General features: G+C 38.5%; 1 non-coding gene across 1 annotated transcript; it reads left to right on the top strand.

Moving 5' to 3' along the window:
* The first annotated feature begins 6926 nt into the window (after positions 1-6926).
* On the top strand, positions 6927-7034 carry LOC148571055 (small nucleolar RNA R71). Its single transcript, XR_015908730.1, has one exon. It is a non-coding gene; the product is annotated as a small nucleolar RNA R71 (small nucleolar RNA).
* Positions 7035-7445: the final 411 nt, after the last annotated feature.

Raw genomic sequence — 7445 nt, 5'->3', positions numbered from 1 at the left:
CTACAAAATTTTTCAAATCAAAAGATCAAAGAAATATAACATTTAAGCACAAAAGCATTCAATATTTAAGCACAAATCATCAATTTCTTATATGAAAAAGCATAGAAAAACATGACATGGTGACATGTCATCACAACACCAAACTTAAACCTTGCTTGTCCCCAAGCAAGAAAAGAATCATGCAATAAAGATTGACAATCCAAGGTAAGAAGAATAGCAACTCAATGTTCATGGTTAGCTAGTTTTCTAAGCATGCTACAATCACAAAAGAGATGTAAATGATTGATGCTTCCATCTAGCTCAATTTATAAAATCTTTTTCTTATATTTCTTCCTTGAAACAAGCTTTTGATTTTCTTATTAGCTTCTCCTTTTGGGTGCTTTGCCCCATGAGTTGATAACAAAGCTACGACTTCTAAATGCTTTGTTTTCAAGTATTACCACTTGATACATAAGCACCACAAGCATTTGATTAGAGGACTTCATTAAGCTCATTTTTTCTTTTCTTTTCTTGACTCTCTAATCATTGATGCTCAGAACCTTGAGCTTTGAGGGAGTGCTTTTGCACTTGAGCCTAGCCTTGACTTCTAAGTGTTTTGTTTTCAAGCATTTGGCTTGATACATAAACACCACAAGTACTTAACATATTGTCATTGGTACTCAGAGCCTTCAGCTTTCTCATTCTTTCCCTTTTTCTTTTTTTGCTTTAATTGTACTTGCTTCTTCAAGGTTTTCATGATTTTCAAAAGATTTCACAAAATGTCCTAGATGAAAACTTCAATTAAATAAAATCCAATGCAATTGAGCAACAATTAATCATACTAGCTTTCCAGTACTTGTATGCACATGCTAAAATCTTCTTTAATTCCTTGTTTGTTTATGATCATGATGCTTTATTGCTTTTGAACCCACAAAACTCAAGTTGGTAGTCATAATGCCACAGCAACATGTTACAAATTAAGATTCAAGCTATGCTTTATTCATTCACACATGCATACAGAGATTATAAAGACAATCATGCAAAATAAAGTGCTAGAAACAAAGGAGAGGAAAAGGAACTTTACAACCTTGTAGTCCATCTTCTCTATTGTTGTCATTTTCCTCTTATTCTTCCCTTTCCCTTGCCAAACTCAGAATGCTTGCTCATCCTCAAGCAACAATTAGAACAATGGCTATGGGGCTAAGATGGATCATGAATGTCTTATACAATGAAAAGTTAGTAGTACATGTGTTCTAAGCAAGCAAAATTAAAGATAATAATCAAGGCACAAGAGACAGAGACATTGTGATTGCAAACTTAAGAAGGTGACCACAATACATTGCATAAAAGATAAGTGGCACACCAAACTTAGTGTGACACTTTCACTTGGAATTAATGCAAGTATCTTGTAAGAATTTAAACCAAATTTTGTTGCATAGCAACACCAAACTTAGAATGCAATCATATGTCAATTTATTTGAATTAAAACTAAGCAAGTGAAACTGTTATTTGTTAAGTATAATCACCAAGCCAAGAATCTGTCATGAATAAAGCTCTCTTGGTAATGTCTTAACAAACACAGTAAATAAGCAAACTAAAATGAAAGCATTTTAAAACAGAAAAATGACTAAAGAAAGTAGAATGAAAAAGTGTCAAATTAAAAGAGAAAAATAAAACTGCAGAGGCATTATGATTATGCAAACAAGTGGTGTTGCTTGAATGAATTGCATAGAAAATAAGTGGCACACCAAACTTAGAATCTTGGTGTGTCACTTTCATTTTTGATTTGATGCAATCATCCAAAAAGATTGAAAACAATTTGTTGCAAGGCAACACCAAACTTAGAATGTAACCATATGCCAATTTATTGAATTTAAACAAAGCAAAGAAAGAAAGCAAAGCAAGGAAGAGAAACATTACCTACTGTTGGCATGTTGCTCTTCACTTTCTTCCTCTTCTTCCAATTTGTTAAGAGGAATGACCTCAAGGGAGGAGAAGATTCAGCTATTGCCCCCTGTCTTGGTTTCCTCTCAGCAAGCTTTCTTTTGTACATGGCTTGACTGAGCTTGCTTGCTAGTGGTTTAGGGGTTGGATTGCTTGTGGTTGACCTCCTCTTGAATGTTGTCCTTGGTATTTTGGTCACAATCCTCTTCTCGGTGCTTTTGTTAATTGCCTTCACATCCTTGAATTCAAGACATGGTTGCTGTGTGATTTTTGGAGTGTTTCCTTCATTAAGGGCCTCTTGAACTGGTGGTTCCATGAGCCCTTCCTTCATGTGATTTTCTGCTTCACTTGAGAATGGACGTCCTTGATTGTCCTCCTCAATTTCTTGTTCTTCCACTTCCTCTCCAACAAATTGGTCTTCATTTTCCTTGCTCAGTGGATCTGAGCATTTCCCCATGTTCTCCAATTGCTAATCCATCTTCTGAAGACAGATTTCTTGTTCTCTCCAGGATTGTTGTTGTTCCTCCATGAGTTGTTCTTGTCTTTTCAACAATTCTCTGGATTTTTGAAGGGGATCTTCATTTTGCTCTTCTACCTTCTCCCTTGCACTTAACAATTGGTTTACCAGCACTTCTATGTTTTTGAATGACTTCTCTTGCTCGTTCCAAGATATTTGCGCCTCCCTCTCATATTTTTCAAACATGATCTCAAGCTTTGAGAGGCCTTGGTTCGTGGAAGTTTGTGTTGAGGCATATTTAGGTGAAGAAGAATTTTCAAATGTAGAAGTGGGAGGTGAGGTTAGACAATCTCTCATGTGAGTTGACTGCTCAGAATTTGCAGTTTCTTGGTAATACTCCCAGCCACCATTGGAATAATGACTTGAATCATTTTGTGGTGGAGGGAAATATTCCATATGATTTTCTTTCTCATCTTGTGTTTCTGAAGCAATTCTCCATGGATTGGAGTGCTTAGAATTTGTATTTTCTTGGTGATACTCCCAGCCACCATTAGAGATTGGTGATGGTGGGCAGTATCCCATAAAATTTGTTTGATCATAAGATGAGTTGAACTCCATTTGAATTTTGGAAAACACAACACCAAGGAAAATTGAAATTGCTCATATCAGAGATGAGAATTTCTTAGTGAGGCAAAAACTCAAACACCTTGGTTTCAATCTAAAACAGAAAACAAAAATAAAGAAAATACTTGATCTAGACTTCTCACCCACTTAATCATTGTTGATCTAAATCAATCCCCGGCAACGGCGCCAAAAACTTGATGGTATTTTTTATGGAAAACTGAATTTCCCAAAACACCAAAAACTAACCGGCAAGTGTACCAGGTCGTATCAAGTAGTAAAACTCACTTATAGTGAGGTCGATCCCACAGGGATTGATGGATCAAGCAACTTTAATGGGTGATTAGTTTAGTCAAGCTAACATTGAGTGAATTGTGTGAAATTGTAGCCAACAGAAAGTAAATGGCAATGAATTTAAAGTTGCAGAATGTAAATTGGCAAGTAACTTAAAGAGCAAGAAATGTAAATTGCAAGAATCTTAAATGACAAGAAATGTAAATTGCATGAAATATAAAGGGGAGTGGGTGCTGAAAATTAAAATTGAACAGGAAAGTATAGATAGCAATCAAACAGAGAAGTAAAAGATGCAAAATCATGCAACAGATCTAAACAAAAAAGGGAAATTGCTTGAAGAATTCAAAACAGAAAAGCAGTGCTTAATTTGCAGCAATTTAAAAGTGGTTCAAGATCTCAGGAGTGGAAAAGACTAGAAAACAAGTCTAGATCTCAAATCCTTCCTTGATCCAACAAGAACAATTGCAAAATGAAAATGGAAGAGTAAATTGCAGAAGAAGAACAAGATGAAAGTAATCAAGGAAACTCAGATTTTATGCAGAAGAGGAATAAGAGATTTCAGATCAAGTGAAACAGAATTCCTTCAATTCTTGATCCAAAATTTAAAAGAGAATGGAAAACTAAAGAGAGGGAGAGCAAAATGAAAACTAAAGAGTGCAAAACTCCCTATTGGAGCTAGCCTCCATACAATTGAGCTCCCCCTTTTGAAAATGAGAGTGATGCCTTTATATAGGCTTTTTACAAAATAAAATGAAATTGAAATGAAAAACAAATTAAATGAAAATCTTAATTCTAGCTTGTTCTTGTGCCTTTGAGTGATGATGTGGGCTTTGCTTGCTTTGGATTTGAAGAGAGATGGGTTTGGTTGGCCTTGGTTTAATTGGTGAAGAATTGAATTAAATTTGATTTTTGGACCAAGAATATGCCATGAGACACTCCCAGGGCACGGCTTAGTTGAAAAAGTTAACTGAGCACTCAATCCTCGCTTTTGGCCTTGCAATTTGTTGCGCACCAAGCCTTGCTTGTGGGCGGCCTCGATAGAGCTCAGTTACTTTACTTAACCGAGCGCCCTTGTGCCTTTGAGATGAACTCCACCTTCGAATCATGGTGAGCACCTTTTGTGGCCAATTTCCTTGCTAAAGTAGTAGCGCTTCCTCCTTGCTCCCTTATGTACACGGTTCGAGCCTTGCTGAGTGAAATTTTGTGTGAAGTAGCGCCTTTCTTTGTGCTTTCATTTTGGTGAGGCTCGAAAAAGTTAAATGTTTTAACTGAGCGCTTTTCCTTGCCTTGCTCTCCTCTTGTGCACTCAGTTGGTTTAATGAACCGAGCTTCATTGCCTTGGTCCCTCCTTGGTGCACGTTGCTCTTATTAATAATGCTAATGCATTATAAAGCCTGATGAAATGCATAATGAAATGCATGCTTTCAACGCATTTGGCACTCATTCATTAAATGCCCTTGCACCAAATTAGGCATGTAAAATGCCCTTGCACACAACTCTGGGCATTCAGCACCAGGTTGGTGCCCATTTTGGGCGTTCAACGCCCATTTGTTGGCCATTTCTGGAGTTGAACGCCAGAACCATGCTTGTTCTGGGCGTTCAGCGCCAGCTCCTCTCCAGGGTGCATTTCTGGCGTTCAGCGCCCAGATGATGCCCATTTTGGGCGTTCAGCGCTCAGACACTGCCCATTTTGGGCGTTCAGCGCCAGAACCATGCTTTGTTCTCGCGTTGAACGTCAGGTAGATGCTTCCTCCAGGGTGTGATTTTTCTTCTGCTGTTTTTGATTCCGTTTTTAATTTCTATATTTATTTTGTGTCTCCTCATGATCATGAACCTATAAAGACATATAACTAAGAAAAATATAGTTAGATAAATAAAAATTGGGTTGCCTCCCAACAAGCACTTCTTTAATGTCAATAGCTTGACAATGGGCTCCCATGGAGCCTCACAGATATTCAGAGCATTGTTGAGACCCTCCAACACCAAACTTAGAGTTTGGATATGGGAGTTCAACACCAAACTTAGAGTTTGGTTGTGGCCTCCCAACACCAAACTTAGAGTTTGACTGTGGGGGCTTTGGTTGACTCTGCTTTGAGAGAAGCTTTTTCTGCTTCCTCTCCATGGATGCAGAGAGAGATCATTGAGTTGTAAACACAAGGTTGTCCTTATTCAATTGAAGGATCAATTCTCCTCTGTCCACATCAATCACAGCTCTTGCTGTGGATAGGAAAGGTCTTCCTAGGATGATGGATTCATCCTCTTCCTTTCCAGTATCTAAGACTATGAAATCAGTAGGGATGTAAAGGCCTTCAACCTTTACTAACACGTCCTCTACTTGTCCATAAGCCTATTTTCTTAAATTGTCTGCCATCTCTAATGAGATTTTAGCAGCTTGCACCCCATAGATTCCCAGTTTCTCTATTACAGAGAGGGGCATGAGGTTTATCCCTGAACCAAGATCACACAGAGCCTTAAAGATCATGGTGCCTATGGTACAAGGTATTATGAACTTTCCAGGATCCTGTCTCTTCTGAGGCAATGTCAGTTGATCCAGATCACTTAGTTCATTGGTGAACAAGGGAGGTTCCTCTTCCCAAGTTTCAATACCAAATAATTTGGCATTCAACTTCATGATTGCACCAAGAAACTTGGCAGCTTGCTCTTCAGTAACATCCTCATTCTCTTCAGAAGAGGAATACTCATCAGAGCTCATGAATGGCATAAGGAGGTTCAATGGAATCTCTATGGTCTCTATATGAGCCTCAGAGTCCTTTGGTTCCTCAAAGGGAAGCTCCTTATTGATCACTGGACGTCCCAGGAGGTCCTCCTCCTTGGGAGTCACGTCCTCTCCTTCCCTTACAGGTTCGGCCATGGTGCTTATGTCAATGGCCTTGCACTCTCCTTTTGGATTCTCTTCTGTATTGCTTGGGAGAGTACTAGGAGTGATTTCAGTGATCTTTTTACTCAGCTGGCCCACTTGTGCTTCCAAATTTCTAATGGAAGACCTTGTTTCATTCATGAAACTCACAGTGGCCTTAGATAGATCATAGAATAAGTTTGCTAAATTAGAAGTATTTTGTTCAGAGTTCTCTGTCTGTTGCTGAGTGGATGATGGAAAAGGTTTATTATTGTTAAACTTGTTTCTTCCACCATTATTAAAGCCTTGTTGAGGCCTTTGATCCTTCCATGAGAGATTTGGATGATTTCTCCATGATGGATTATAGGTGTTTCCATAAGGTTCACCTAAGTAATTCACCTCTACTATTGCAGGGTTTTCAGGATCATAAGCTTCTTCTTCATAAGAAGCCTCTTGAGTACTGTTGGATGCAGCTTGCACTCCATTCAGACTCTGAGAAATCATATTGACTTGCTGAGTCAATATTTTGTTCTGAGCCAATATGGCATTCAGAGTATCAATTTCAAGAACTCCCTTCTTCATAGGCGTCCCATTATTCACAGGATTCCTTTCAGAAGTGTACAGGAACTGGTTATTTGCAACCATGTCAATGAGTTCTTGAGCTTCTGCAGGCGTTTTCTTTAGGTGAATGGATCCACCTGCAGAAGTATCCAATGACATCTTTGATAACTCAGACAGACCATCATAGAATATATCCAGGATGGTCCATTCTGAAAGCATGTCAGAAGGACACTTTTTGGTCAACTGTTTGTATCTTTCCCAAGCTTCATAGAGGGATTCACCTTCTTTTTGTCTGAAGGTTTGAACATCCACTCTAAGCTTGCTCAGCTTTTGAAGAGGAAAGAACTTGGCTAAGAATGCCGTGACCAGCTTATCCCAAGAGTTCAGGCTGTCTTTGGGTTGAGAGTCCAACCATATTCTAGCTCTGTCTCTTATAGCAAAAGGGAAAAGCATGAGCCTGTAGACTTCAGAATTTACTCCATTAGTCTTAACAGTATCACAAATCTGCAAGAATTCAGTTAAGAACTGAAAAGGATCTTCATATGGAAGTCCATGAAACTTGCATTTCTGCTGCATCAGAAAAACTAGCTGAGTTTTCAGCTCAAAGTTTTTTGCTCCAATGGCAGGAATGGAGATGCTTCTTCCATGTAAATTGAAATTAGGTGCAGTAAAGTCACCAAGCATTCTCCTTGCATTATTGTTGTTAGGTTCGGCTGCCATCTCCCTTACTTG

The sequence above is a fragment of the Arachis ipaensis genome, chromosome B3, assembly GCF_059453495.1.
Source record: "Arachis ipaensis isolate K30076 ecotype BB chromosome B3, ASM5945349v1, whole genome shotgun sequence".
NCBI classification, from domain to species: Eukaryota; Viridiplantae; Streptophyta; class Magnoliopsida; order Fabales; family Fabaceae; genus Arachis; species Arachis ipaensis.
Note: the sequence above shows the minus strand (reverse complement) of the source record. Positions and strands in the feature narration are given on the sequence as shown.